The sequence below is a fragment of the Canis lupus genome, chromosome 18, assembly GCF_003254725.2.
Source record: "Canis lupus dingo isolate Sandy chromosome 18, ASM325472v2, whole genome shotgun sequence".
Taxonomy (NCBI): Eukaryota; Metazoa; Chordata; class Mammalia; order Carnivora; family Canidae; genus Canis; species Canis lupus.
The window spans coordinates 10,257,588-10,272,600 of NC_064260.1; the positions used below are offsets into that span (position 1 = coordinate 10,257,588).

The 15,013-nt window shown below is 44.0% G+C and overlaps 1 protein-coding gene across 4 annotated transcripts in view; it reads right to left on the reverse strand.

Annotated features, from left to right (window-relative positions):
* Positions 1-15,013, reverse strand: part of POU6F2 (POU class 6 homeobox 2) — a 479,107-nt gene that overhangs the window by 30,924 nt on the left and 433,170 nt on the right. The window lies entirely within an intron of this gene.

Consider the following 15,013-nt stretch of genomic DNA (forward strand, 5'->3'; position numbering starts at 1 on the left):
GGATATACACATGCAACTGAAGACCACTCATGCCCTGCTCTGTGCAGGAGGCTCCCAAGAGCTGACCAAGAGACTGACCAGATCAGGAGTGGTGGGTGTGGAAGGCAGTGGCAGGGCCTGAGCATCTGCAGGAGAATAAGCACGCATGAACGGAGTGCATGGAAAGGCAGGGAAAGCATCTTACTTGAAAGTAAAGTCAAGCTTCGGATAAGCTTGGGATTTCTGCTGGGGCAGTAGAGGCATCTGCTTTGTTGTCTCAGAACCAGGCAGAAGATGGAGCTCTCATGGCACCCAAGCCCTCGTCTAGCGGGGGAGCCATATCCCTTTCCCAGAGGAGGGTCTCAGACCCAGCGTGCTCCCTCACATCCTTTCCCCTTCCCCGTTCTCCTCTGCTCTCTCCATCTTGCTTCCTTTCACCAGCATCCTGCTCCTCTCTCAGGGTCCCTGGCATCCCAGCAGGAGTGGGCCTCAGCACCCTGATGCTTGTGGTGGCTGAGAGCCCAGATTCTGACATCAGGGAGACAAGATTCCATTCCTAGCGGTGTCACCTACAAGCTCAGTCAAGGAGCCTCAGCCTTCTGAAGGCTTTCAAGAATTATGATCACAAACAAGTGTTTGAAACTCTTAAAATAGAATTGGAATGACAACTGAGGATGAAAATTTTGAAAATGTGCATTATGAACAGCATGTTTGAAACTGGGTCTTAGGGGTTAGAAGTTCAGGGTTTCAGTGGCAGGTGGCAGAGAAGGTTTCTGTTTGCATCTAGTAGCTTCTGGCTTCAGTGAAAGGATCGTGTGGGTATTGCAGGAGGGAGCCGGCTGGCCCCAGTCACTGTGCTAAGAAGGAAGGGAGCATGGGCAGGGTAGTAAATGTTCAGGGTGTCTATGAGACCTGGAGATACAGATCACATTCATATGTTGCTAGAGGCCAATTTAATCGGTACAAATGAAAATATGATCTATGTTTTCCAAAGTTTTGGATTCTTCTGGGGGAGTCACAGAGCTGACAGTTAGATGCTTTTCCCTCCATACAGCACAGGATGGGCAAGCAGTTCTGCTCTTTGAGTCACCTTCCAGGGTCCCCTCCCAGATGTGAACTGTGGTAACGTGGCCTAGGGGCCACCAAGACATAGTAATAATACTGTCTCGGAGAGTGCTTTTATGTATATGGTTTCATTTCATCCCACATTCTTACATCCACCATGAATTGGGCATTAGTCCACTCCCTAGAGGTGGATAAGACAATGGAGCCTCAGCTGTCACTTGATGGGGGCGTTGGTAAGTGACAGAGCTGGAGTCTGAGTCTGCTGAGCCCCAGGTGGTTGCTCTTCCATTCTGTGATCTAGTTCCCACCACATGGAGGACATTGAGAGAGGACACAGCATCTCTGCAATTTCCCTCCCAACAATAAGCTGCTTGTGGTCTGAGTTTATAGATGATTCTGTCTTCCGCCCCCCACAGTACTCCAAACAGGGCTCTGAACAGAGGTTCTCAACCCATCTTTTGAACGAATGGTTTCTAGACTCAGTTATCACCAAGATCCCAGATGCAACCAGGACCGCAGAAGAATCGCAAGACCACACCATTCAGAGACAGAGATCAGGATGGAGAGGGTGCCCCCTTGCCCACCTGACCATCACTTCCACCACAAAAGTCCCTGTGGGATGGCACTAATGGAGGAGCTGTGTGAACGCTCAGAACGGGTGGCAGTTGTCAGGGGGATGCCCATGGAGTTCAAGTAATTGCTTCGAGAGTGGTCAGCAGGCCCTCAGGGAGTCCGGAGCTCTGCGGTCTCACTGAGCAAGCCCACAGGATCCGTCCCACAGCCTCAGCAGGGCCAGCAAGGTCAAGAGGAGTCCACATCAATAGATCAGAGCACATAAGTACTTGATTGATGATGAGTGGTCTTGCATGAAGCAGCTCGGGATTCAAAGGTTGTTCCTCTGACCCCACGGGCAGTGTGGAGAGGCCTGGGGAGCCAGCTCCTTGTCCCGCATCTACGCTGACCAGTCCTCTCTGGCCTCCCCATGTCTTAGGCCTGAGAAGCCCACTCCATTGGATGGGCCTGAGTTGAAAGCCTATAGAAACTGGATTCGTTTGGGTGGCAGGGTGGTGGGTTCTATTTTAGGCAGAATGTCAGCGTGTTTCAGAGCCAGTGTGAGTAAGTAACCCGGGAGAAGGCTTCAGAGTGAGGCACAGCACCTGACAGCTACGAGCACGCTGTGATGCTGGGAGGCATTCGGCTCCGAGAAGATTGACACGAGTCTGTGAGTCTGTGCGTGCCTCATGGTAATGAGATGCTTTGCCTGCTTTCCCGGTGGAAAGAAGAAAGGCGAATGCAAACGACTCGCCAGCCTTTCCCGTAAGCGGATCCTCGCCCCCAACACTGTGCTTGACATTACTAAAACATGGTGCCACTTACGTCTCCTCCCCACCGGCTTCTCTCTTCTTCCGTGGGTCCCGGCATCACTTGCTGAGGGTAGGACGGCACTAGTGTTGGAGCCAGAGGCATCCAGAATTTCATGAGTGGAAGGACCCTGTAGTAAGGAGGGTTTGCCCGCCAGCTATGGGGTGGGGTGGGGTCTGACAGTTCGAAGGTCTAGAAGCTTCTGTGAAGCTATGCATTTCTCATTTTTGTTCCCCTTGCAGGTGAGTTGGGACAACCATCGGGGACGTCAAGAACTTGGCAGCGCCCTATGGGGGTTTTTCTAACATCCTACAGTGTACTACAGCATGCTGGTTTTCACGTGCTCCCGTTCATCGAGGGTACCGATGATCACACACTGTGTTGTCTAAAAATTCCCAGATGTGCCTATTTTTCTTAGGTTGGCCACGACTCCTTTCAGGACCTCCACAGATCTCACCAGAATGCTCCTCGGATCCAGACGCCAGAGAGATCTCAACGTGGAAGGCAGGGACGCCCAGGCAGCTGTGGTGTGAGGCTCTTGGCACTGGTGTAAAGTTGGCAGTTTTACTTGCAGAAATTGTATTTTAATTTAGAGGACTTTTGATATTAATCTACACATGTTCTCAGGAAATCAGGAAATTAAAACTGAGGTTTGATGTTAGGAGACCTCTGACTTGAGGGCAAAGAGAGAGAGGATGCTCCGGAGACTTCTGTAACCCTAAGACTAGCCTTTGGAGTTTGAGTTTGTGACTCCCAGAGCTAAGGATTTGCTGCTACGAGAGTCTGGATGGAAAGACGTGTTGCTGAGGGAACAAGGCCAGGAGGCTATGATGCTTGACCAAGACATTAACTCCACAAGAGGATTTCCGGCTGTCCTAAGATGCCAAGGACTCTGGCAGAGCAGCCTCGTGCCTATAGACTCTTCTCTGTTTAGCCTGCAAAGGAGAAGGCCAAAAAGATGCACCTGGGGGCAGAGGAAGGGGCAACAAGGCAGGTACATCGCTTGCAAAGATTCTAACAATTCACCAGAGAAGTGATATGTACCAAACAAGTGGCAAGGACTATCCGATAAGAATCTCCATATCCATGTGATGGGTGCTCAAAGACATACTGGGAATGAATGAGTGATACCAGAGAAAGATGAGGGTGGCTAGAAAGACTTGACTGAAGAAATGAGGGCAGAGCAGAGTCTTGAAGGTTGGGTGGGATTCTGCAGGGCAGAGAAACCATGCCAAGCAAGAGGCTAGCTGGATATGAGAAACATGGGGGATGGTGCATTGACTAGTTTTCAAGCAACAGGGGTTGAGACAGTAGAGCAGGGACAGGTCAGCATGGAAGGTGTCAAATTCCACCCCGGCAAAGGGATTCGATGACGGCTTTTGAGGGTATGGGGAGGAGCGCCGAAATAGAGCTATTTCTGGGGTGAAGATGAAGGTGTACATAGAATAGACTGAAGTGGTGAGAGACTCCAGACAGGAGATCAGTGGCCAGGATGCTACTGCGGTTTGTCCAAGTGTGAAGCAAAATGCCTCCATGAATCCTTGACAGAGGGGTTGCTGGATTCGTTGACTTCCACTTCAATTCAAAATCACGACCTACTCTATGGCTGGGTTGCAATATTAGAAATTTTTGAGTCAAGTTATTGCCCCATCAATCCCACAGCAAAGAGCTCGGGCATCCTTTGCAATGATCCTCAATGTCTTTGCCTTTGCCGCGGCTCCAGCAGCAATGACTCATCCGATGAATGCTTTAACCAGGCCGAGGTCCTTACCGGTATTGTAATGATAACTTCCAACCTAAAAGAGTTCTGGCCTCTCTGACAGAGGACTTACTTGGTTGTTGCCGCTCGTGTTCTCCTGCCTTTTTCTGTAGAGGACTGAAGAGCATAAACCACAACTGAAAATAAAATCCGCGTTGCAAGGGCAAAGGAAAAATATTGTTAAAATGATGACCAGTGTTCATTAGCACATGGATCCCTGTTGCCATAAAAATTCGGGTGGCTTACACATAAAGGTGACCGTTGTCAGTTCAGCAGCAAATAGGACTCTAGCCATCACAAAGATCATCTTGGGACCGTAGCAAACCTCAACAATGCAGGGTCACCAGGTTATCATTCAGCGCCCTTATGGACTTTGCACCAGTTGAGGTGCTCAGTAGGGATGAATTAGGACTCATGAAGGATTAACGTGCCCTGAATTTATTCACTGCCCACAGTTGGTGTCATCATCAGCAGCTGATGCTGGCATCAGAGAAGCCCAGGGCATCCAGAGAAGTCCTCTGATGGGCCACATGTCGTAATTGTCTCTGACATGCTGTTAAACTCTGCCACGGAGAATGTGTTTGCAGATGTCAAATTGACAAGCAATTTTGTTGCACATATCTTTAAGAAAAGGAAATCCGGCAAAGCTGTAAATCGGCAGCTTTCTCAGCATCTTCAATCCATCAGCAGAGACAATTCTTTGCCAAATATTTGTGTAACCTCAGCACTCTTTTGGTCAAGAGGCTTTTGTTAACACTAGCATTGAACAAAGAGCGCTGGGGAGCCAGAGAACTGGTGGTGTGAGCAATCCCTAGGATGGAAACAGCCCATCACCTTCCCCTTCCTTTCTGCCAACAGTCATGCTCTCTCTTTCTCCAAGGCAGGATTTTGTCTTCTTTCTATAACACATTCATTGTGATCTCACCATGCTCCGGGTGTAAGGTTAAACCCATTTAGAATTATTTGGGCAGCTCTGGATGGGATGTTGGTTCCAGGAAAGGCGGGAGAATACAATTACTCCCCAAAGAAAATTTATTTTTCCATGATGCAATTGTGCCTTCTCGCATGTAGCTCTGTCCAAGATGGGGAAAAAGGGAGGTGTGGATGTTGAGAGGGGCTTTAGCAGAGGATCTGAACCAGAGAAGAGTAAAGCATGAAGATGAGATGAAGGAGCTCAATAGAGGGAGACACTCAACCAAGGATGCTTGGGTTTCATCTTGCTGGTGATGTCAAACAGTTGGCCCTGGCGTCCCCAAACTCTGGAGGTTCCAGGGTTCAGAAAAAATACAGCACCCCAAGTGATTAACAATGTCTGGCTTGGGTATGGGAAGAGGGAATGGCAATGCCTGAAGGTGGCATCGCTGGAGCTCAGGAGATGAGACAAATCATCTTAGGCCATCTGCAAGAAATGGATGACTTTTTGAGCAACTGTGTGAAAGAATTTCTTATGGATGTTACGGGTGCTGAGAGGTGCTCCACCCCTGGGACTATCTACCTACCCAATGTTTCCCACTGTCATTTGGAATTAGAATCCCTGCTGGCTGCTCTACCATTGGTTTTCAACTTTGGAAACACACTCACAGACAGTAAAGAATTAGAGGTGCCAGGATCTTTACAATGTCACTTTCGGTCACATTATGAGAAGGTTAATTTGGATGAAATCTGGACATTGTGAAGACAGCAAAGAACATCAGTAAAAACAATCCTCTTTTCTAAAATCTTCTTTTTTTTTTCTAAAATCTTCTTAAGAGTCATTAAAGATAATTTTCCTTAATAGAATTTAGGATATGGAAAAAAAAAGAATTTAGGATATGTGTATAGAGGAATAAAACTCTCCATGGCCAGGTTCAAGCCCAGGCTTTGCCACTAACCGGTGGAAGATTGTTAGAGAATTACTTCACGTCCTAGGACCTCAGGATGTTCATCTGTAAAATGAGAATAGTGACGTCCACTTCATAAGGATACTGTAAGGACAGGATAAGATAATGAGCACAAAGTGCTGAACACTGCTTTACCAACCAAAATGGGATTCAACGAATGTTCGTTTATAACTTAATTTTGCTCACATGCCTATGTGGTAACTCCTGCCACTTGTGCTAATTTGTAAAGGCTCCTTTGTATTTTTCTGAAAATTATGATTTCACCATGAAAACAGTTTAGCTCGAGCAACAGAAAACAGAAGTTTACTGTGAAAAATAATGAAACCCTCCTTGTCTTATAGATGCTAAGTTGGAGGTTTCCATAGAAGCACCCAGATTCAGTAGATGTTGCATTCCAAGGGAGGGACTAGACTGTGATGCTAAAGACCAGTTAGGCATTTCCAGAACCCAGAGGGGCAGACACAGAAGAATTTTAATATTCTGTGTATCTTCCTCACTCCCAAGGATGGGGCACGGGGAGTTCTCTTCACCTCTAGGTTAATGATGGTGGTTGAACAAATATTGTCCCCTCAAATTTGGGGAACATATCCCTAAAGAATCTAAAGGTCATATGCTATGGCTTTTGAGCTGAGAGGGAAGAGAGAAAAAGACAGAAGTGCAAAGAAGAGAAAGGAGAGGGATGAGAGAGGGCAGTACTGCATTAGCTCTTGCTACACTCCCCCTGAGAGCAGACGAAGATGGATGAGTGTTTCCCTGGACTCATTGTCATAGGTCTGAGCCATATAAAATCATGTCCCGGAGGACGCCCTGGGGAGTGGGCCCTGGGACAGCATCACAGAGAGAGCCTTGAAGGGTGGACCTAGAGAAAACCAATCCCTGGGAGGGGAGTGGGCAGCTGGAGGAAAACACACTGCCTGTAGCGCTATGCCCTGGGAAGGTCCCAGCTGGGCCTCAGACAACCTGGCTTGAGGCATCTGCTGACCCAGAGGGTAGGGCATCTCTTAGCAGTTCAACAGAGGGCCATTTTTGTGTGCCCCTCTGTCCTCTCCCCACCTTGGCCTGGCTTGTCAGGAACAGAGTCAGCAAACTGAAGAAAGGAGAATCAAAGAAAGACAAAAGGACCAGACTACTCTTTCCCAGTAGCAGAAGCAGCAGCAGCAGCGGACCAGGGAGGAGGCCCCGCTGGGGACGCTGCTGGTGGCCATGGGAAATATAAGTTGGGTTCCAAGTTTTGATTATGATCTGGGAATGGGGCACCTTGTTGGAAACTTAAGGTCACCGGAGAAGACTGTGTTTCCCTGAGTACCTGAGAGAAGTCGTGGGGCAAGAGCCTAAGCTCAGATCCAAGGGGAGGTGATGGCCTGTGGCCATCGAGAAGGTTGGCAGGGACAGTGAGAGGCTCTGAGGATCATACCCTGCTGACTTGGTGACTTCTGTCCTCTTTTCCCACTTTATGGGAAGGGGGTTGGAGATAATTGTCAATTATGTGATCAAGAGATTTGAGTTTGTCATTATCCCCTGGTGTCCTACCCCTTCCGACTATCACATCACTGCTTTTGTGAGGGGCAAGTGTGAGTAGAAGACACCATCTTTTTCTGTTTTCCTTCGAATGTTAGCATTTTGGGCCCTTAGTTCAGTGGTTTTGTATGAATTAAACATGGCTTAATCATGAATATTAGCAAGTATTTTCTAAGCTATTCCTATCTGTAATTTTCAAAACATATAAAGTTAGAGACTGCCTTTACCTTAATCATTAAGGCTAATAATACTAAAAAAGGAGTATCTGTGGGTCACGAGACTTTATTCACTAAGAACACTTGCAAAGTAGAGGAGAAATGAAGGCAAGAGGAGACTTGGAAGAGAAGAGAAGATTTGACAAATTACTGGAGGGAGGATTTAAAACTGTGAGCACAAAATATATCTTCCCATAGACTATGAACTTGGCTTAGTTCTGAGAGCTGGTGGCTGCTATTTCTCACATTGATTGTTGAAATGTCAGCCGGTAAGCTACTGGACTCCACATCTGGAACTAATGATGTTCTATATGTTGGCTAACTGAGTTTAAATTAAAAAAAAAAAAGTCAGCTGACTTCAACACAATACTATGGCAACGCCTTCATTGCTGAAATGCTACTAAAGCTCTTGAAAACCTGAAAGTGGCACCAGGAAAAGCCAAGTGCCCACCAAAGGAGAACACAGTGACAATACCTAAGGGAAGGTCAGAAGATTTGGGAGGAATCTAACCTGGTCATTTGGCAGTTATCTTAGCAAGACTGTTCTCATCAGCAACAGCAGTATTTAAAAGGCATGATAAAGATGTCCATATGGGTCTTCATTTCCTATCTGATCTTTAATTAAATATATAATTAATGAGTACAAGACTACCCCCAACCTCCCAAACACACTCTCGAACACAGTCTTTTATTTGTTTAATTGTTGAGAAAGAAGAAATCTAATGTATGTGCGTTTGTTTTTCAATTCCAAATCATGAGGCAGGGGGAAGAGGATCCCACTCGACTTTCATGATCTAAGACAGGGTTAAGTCATGTCAATTCTAAAGGGGTTTTATAGGAATGATTTGCTTATAGAGCATGGCCTGAACTCTGGTTCTGTGGCCCATTAGCAGCAAACATTGTGGAAGAGACTTCCCATCTCAGGGAACTGACAGGTCTCCCAGGTAAGAGTCAACTCAATTGATACACTGATCATTCTTATTGGACCTGAATCTTTTTTGAGTCCTTTGGCAAAATGAAGTTAGCAGCTGTGGCCATGGTCTGAACTGTTGACAGTTCCTATTATAATAACACTACAACTTGAATGTGGCACACTCGACACTCTGCATGTGGGTGTTTCTGGTTTTGTTTTTTAATTTTAAGATGCATCGTAATATCTGTTCTTAGTATTTTACTATAAATATGAGATTTTTCTATTCTCCCTTTTATTTGGGTTCCCACTCAAGCTTTAGGAAACATTGACAGAGTAAAAGTTTTGCTCCAGAGTATCCTCAAAAGATTAAATTAAATGTACACAAGATGAACCGGCATTGAGATAAGAATTAAGTGGGGAATCTTTGTAATTGCCTGAATGGCTTATTCGTGGTGTGATCAGTGGGGACAGATCAGTGTCAAAAAAGGACACGAATCCTTTTTTGAACACAATATAGGCATCTGCCATCAACATATGTTTTGAAATTGCATCTGAATTATGAATTTGCACTACTGAAAAGCATATTGGTAAGCTCTGGATTATTTAGAAATTCTTTATTTCTCTATGGTACTATTTTGCCTCTACCACTCTGCTTTTACTTAACTAGAAGGTGGGATGAGGAAGACAGAAGAGGGAAGAGTCAATTTTGCAAAATATCAGCTCAAAGTTTGACTGGGCATGATGTTTAATCCAAAGTTGACTGGCTTCATCTGCGACTGGACAGAAACACCCAGTGATACAGAGAAGGTTCTCCCAGCTAAGTTCAAATAAACAAGATTCTCAGCACTAGATGCAATTTTCTTTGGGCAAGGGAAATGGAATTTGGAGAGATTCTTTTGGAAATGGATGGAGAATTTTCCACTTTGTTCCAAGTCCATCTTCCCCTTGGAAATCTATCACTTATGGTTAGTGACTGGTTTGTTTGTTTGGTTGATTGCTTATACAAATACTGATACTCACATATTAAAAGTATTTTTATATGAAGAGATAATACAGGCATATTGCCAACATTTTCATTGTCCGAAAGAGTGGAGGATTGAGGTAACTGTAGATGATTCTAGCAAAGGAACAAAAATGTCTTCAATCTTATCTGGAAAAGCCAGAAAATCTGAACATCTCTGCTTTATTACATATGACTTCAAAATTAAGAGTGTTAAAAAAAAACAAAACAACAAAAAAACAAAATTAAGAGTGTTGTTTTATTCATGTATTTGCCTCATGCACAAATGAATCCCTTACATATTCACTCACTCACTCACTCATTCACTCACTCAGCAAATCCTTTCAGGGACCTGCTCTGTGCCCAGCACTGGGCCATACCACCTGCTCTAATCCCTACTATAGAAGATGGGGAAATCATCACCCAGCCATCTGAATTCATGAAAATCCTTTCTTTTGGATTAACAAGAGCATTCTATAAATCTTGCCATCTATGGCACTAGCAACTGGCCATTGAAGAAGAAAGCCTAAGGTTTCCAGTAGGCGGGATGGTCAAGATAGAGCAATTACATAACGCTAAAGCCCTTGCCTGCTCTTGACTAGTCCTGCAGGCTTTTTTCTCCTTCTGGGAAACTGCTGCATTTGTCAGTGGCTTGAGGTGATCTCCTACAGTCCCTCCTTTTTGAGGACTGTTTGCATGCTCACATGCGTCCCCGAACAACTGAATTCACCCTTCATTGAAATAAGTTCTTATTTTCTCCTGAAAAGTAGCAGGTTTTTTGGTTTAACCTTTGAAGAAGGCCATTAGGTAGGTGCCAGGCACCGATCTAGATTTTAGGAATCTGAGAAATTTCTCATGACCCTAAATTTTGTTTTAAAACCACTTTGATTGGGCGCCCAGGTGGCTCAGTGGGTTAAACATCTGCCTTCAGCTCAGATCATGATCCTGAGGCTTGGGATTGAGTCTGAAGTCAGGCTCCCTGTTCAGTGGGGAGTCTGCTTCTCCCTTGGCCCACCTCCCGATCTTGCGCTCTCTCTCTCTCTCAAATAAATAAATAAAAATCTTTTAAAAATAATCAAATCAAATCACTTTGATTGTAAAAAAAAAAAAAAAAAGAAGCTGGTTATGATGCCTGCAGAAATCCAGTGTCAATCAGGTAGCCATCAGGGGGGTAGGTAGAGGTAGGTCCAATGGGACTTCTGGTCCCTAAGAAGATTAACGGAAACTGCTGTTTCTCACTGGAAACTAGGAAGGCCAGACATGCAGTGGGGAACACCCTTCAGTTTGTGCAGAATGATGTTCCTCCTCAGTGACCACGCCACTGTCATAAGACCTCTGTCATCTTGATCTCACTACCAGGATCTGTATGAATTCATTTTGTGGCAAACAAGGTCTCAGTTCCACCGTTCTCTCACAAAGTTCCCCCACTTCATCTATGAATGTATTGTAACTTTCCTATATAGAATATGAATTGGAATTTAAAGAATGCATATTTCGGCCCATGGTTAATTTGTAGCAAGGACATATTCCTTCAAGCCGCGGTGGCCTGGATTTCAATGTGTGGCTCCTCACTTGATTTTCAATGGTAGGGATGAAAATGTTTCTGAATATGATCTAATGGTCAAATTTCTGATTCTCTGCAAAGACTTTACATTTTTGTTTCAGTAATTGTTATATTTGTTCAGTAGGATGTTCCACGTACCCGATAGCAGAGACAAATTTTTAAGGATGAACTTGTAATATTCGTTATTCATCATCCTTCCCGTTCTCCCCAATGACTACAAATTAAACTCTGAGTACTATTTATTTTCTTTACAGCTACTAACACTGTGGAATTCCGAAAACATTATTTTTCCCTTCCAAAGAGGATCATAACTGTAGTGAAGCCATCATTTTGCAGAAAGACCAACTTTGTAAGATTTTATATGGCTTTGCCTAAGACTTTAAGTTTTAATACCAGCAAAAAAATACCTAGAATGTGGGGAAGTATTTCTGCTTCTGCCTGCTGATGCCAGATTAAGTGACTAAATCAGATTAATGTTATTTATTGCTTGGGAGAACACCTTTTCGTTTGACTCAGCCTTGGCCCTTAGAAGCTTTAGTAAACATCCCTAAATGAAGCCCTGGACCTATGAACTGTATATTTTATATTTCTTCCCAGATGGGAGGGGAAAAAAAAGCAATTGCAATGAGAGCAAAAAACCCTCCCAAATCGGAGACCAGTGATCTCCAATATTCTAGGTTCTTTGGAGCAATGGGAACCGGTGAAGGAAACGTTTGGCAATTGCTCAAGAAAAGTGCTGTGCATATTTAGCATTACCTAGTGCTATGAGTGCATCCAGCCTGCAAAGCTGAATTTAAATTAATATAAACAACAAAATAAGCATCTAAAAAAAAGAAAAGTGGGCAATGAAACCACTCCAAGCATGATTAAAGATGCATCTATTTATCACCACCCAGTTTCATGAGTCCAAGATGATTCATATGCTTTTTGTCAGGAGAATATCCATTGTTGTGGCAAAATTAAATGTATTTTGATACTTGCTTGCCATATTTATCTATTTGTTCAATCAGAAAAAAGTTGCCCTCATCACTCCAACATATATTACTTTTTCAATTTCCTCTGAGTAATGTTTTTATAATGTTCTTTAGGGTGAGACCACGGAGTTTCTCATTTCTCACAACAAAGACCATAACTCATTAGAATTATGCTGATGAGGTTTTCTCATAAAATTGCATCCTCATTTTCAGAGGTGACCAATCTGCACCCTTGCCCCTAACCATCGGGCAGGTGTGGATGGATATGATTGAAAAGGGCCACCACACTCTTCACTATTGTGGTTTCTTATAGTTTTGTGCTTCCTATTTTAAGTGCCCCTCAGTGTGTGTGTGTGTGTGTGTGTGTGTGTGTGTGTGTGTATTCTGGTACTTCAAAGGTGGTCCTGAAAAAATGTAATTTATCATGATAAATAAACCACCACTCTATTTCTCAACTGTCCCGTTCTAGGATCAATAATTTACAACTTATGCCAATGGTATGAATTTTGGAATTTTTAATTCCAAAAGCTACTTTTGACTTATAGCCTTATGAGGAGTATGTTTCACATATTCTGCGTGCCAGATGAAATCACCACCAACAGGTTTACTGAAGGTGGATGGAGATGTTTTTTATTCTAGAGCATCAAGGAAACCAGCAGTAGTTAAATGAACCTAGCAGGTGATACTCCTGTATTTTGATGAAATAAAGTGCAATATCTTCTTAAAAGAAAAAAGTGGATGCTACGTGTCCAGCAGCCACGTAGTTATGTTATAGAGGCAAGTTACACGTCACCTAGCCTTCTGTTGCTGATACTCTAGAGAAAACAAGTCAGCTTAACCTGTTGCTAGCAGTGTGGACAGAGGATTCAAAATCATCAGCCTGGCTGTCCACATGCTGGAGTGACCATGGGGTCCCAAGACACACGTGGTCAAGAGAACAAGATGGGAGGGGCAGGGCTTGCTGGCTGCACACTAAGTGCAGGGGCAGTGGCAAGCATTTAACATCCTTTATTACTTTCACTCCTTGCAGCAACCCTGAAACGTCAGAAGTTTAAAAAATTGAAGAAAGTGAGGTAAACCAACAAAGCCATTTTCATCAGGTATAGTCATGCTGGATGCTTAAAAGCATCTCCCCATAAAACTTCAATCTGTTAAACAGACTCTACTCTAGATCAGTCACCTTACGTGGATTAAAATATCTATGGGTAAGGGGCCCGTGATATTTATGGAAAGGCTGCCTTATTGGCAGGCACGGTATCAGGCACTCATTCCCCGGGTGCTGAAAGCAGTTTCACTCAGAAGAAAGCCAAGCTTTGAAGCAGCCAGAGCTGCCCTCGAATCCAGACTCTTCCTGTGTAGCCCTGAGAAGCTGGTTAACCCATGTTTGCTCAGCTGTCACTTAGAGATACTAGGGCAAGATCAATGAAATGAAATGATGAATTTATGTAAAATGCTTATCGAATAGCTATTAGCTTATATGAAATGCTCTATTCATTCACTCCACAAATTTCATTATGATGTTATGCTTCCTGTGGGCCAGGTGTCATCCTAGCCGCTTGGGATACATTGATGAATAAGACGAAAAGTTTAAAATTATTATCAGAGCACAGCACTTAAGAGCGATCTCTGATAGCAGACAAAACTGAGTTTGGATCCTGCCCATTTGGAGCTGGGTGATCTTGCAAGTTTGTTAATCTGTACAATAGGGTTACACCTATTATTCCATGGTTGTGGGAAAGGTGAAATGAAATAATAGAATATATTGAATGTTACGCACTCTGGTATGTAGAAAGCGCTCAGTAGATGGCAGGAATTTATGAATTTTATTATTGTTAATACTAAGCCCTCTAACAACCCTGAGAGGAAGCTACTATTATCCCTGGAGCTGAGCTAGACGAGCTGCCTTGCCTGGGGTCCCAGAGCTTCTTGGGGACAGTGTCTACCTTGAAAGTCTGTGCTCTTTCCCATGCATGCCTTCCATATGAGCATGTGGACGTGTCCACCTCTGTAACTCTGAGAGGCCAGGTTATTGTGAATATCTATTGATAAGCATCAGAGCTCAGGAGGGTGTCACGTGTCTTCTTTGTGTATTGGGGTGGTGCTTGATGGATGCCATTCACTTCTAAGTATAAAGCTGTATCACATCTTGACTTTGCTGTCATCCTGAATGCTCCATCTTATGACATCTTCTCAGGACCTACTTGTATTGTTATTTTTACAAGATGGAAAAGCTTGGTTGATGAGATGATTTAACAATTTGGAGCAATGTTCTATGCTAACGTATCAAATTCAAGTGGATCGTGCAAAGGCCTACCTCCATACGTTTGAACTCGAACCTGGCTCCTCCTACTGTTCTGAGTTGTGACTTTTCCGTTCCTACCTATTTTCTGATCTATTCTCATTTCACTCTTATTGGCCTGTGAGTTGAGGACATGCTGTTCACGTCTTTAAGAAGAATGTATTGTGTCAACAACTCACCGGCCACCAAGAAAGTTGGGTCCAGTGAACATTTATTTGGAAGTCGAGTTGCATCTCACATGTGAATTTGATGTATCCCCTCTTTAGTAATGTTCTGCTTACCCATAAAAATGGTTCGCTGAAAAAACTGGTGTTGCTCTAGGGAGACTAAATTCAGTACTTCCTCTCCTTTCTCGCCCTCAGACTCTAAACAAGTTTAATTTTCACTCTCTAGTTGGGAAAACAGAGACATAAATAGCTTTCGCTTCCACCCTTGACTTTTTACTAAAATCTAATTACTAAAAAGAGAGTCATGATCCACAGCCC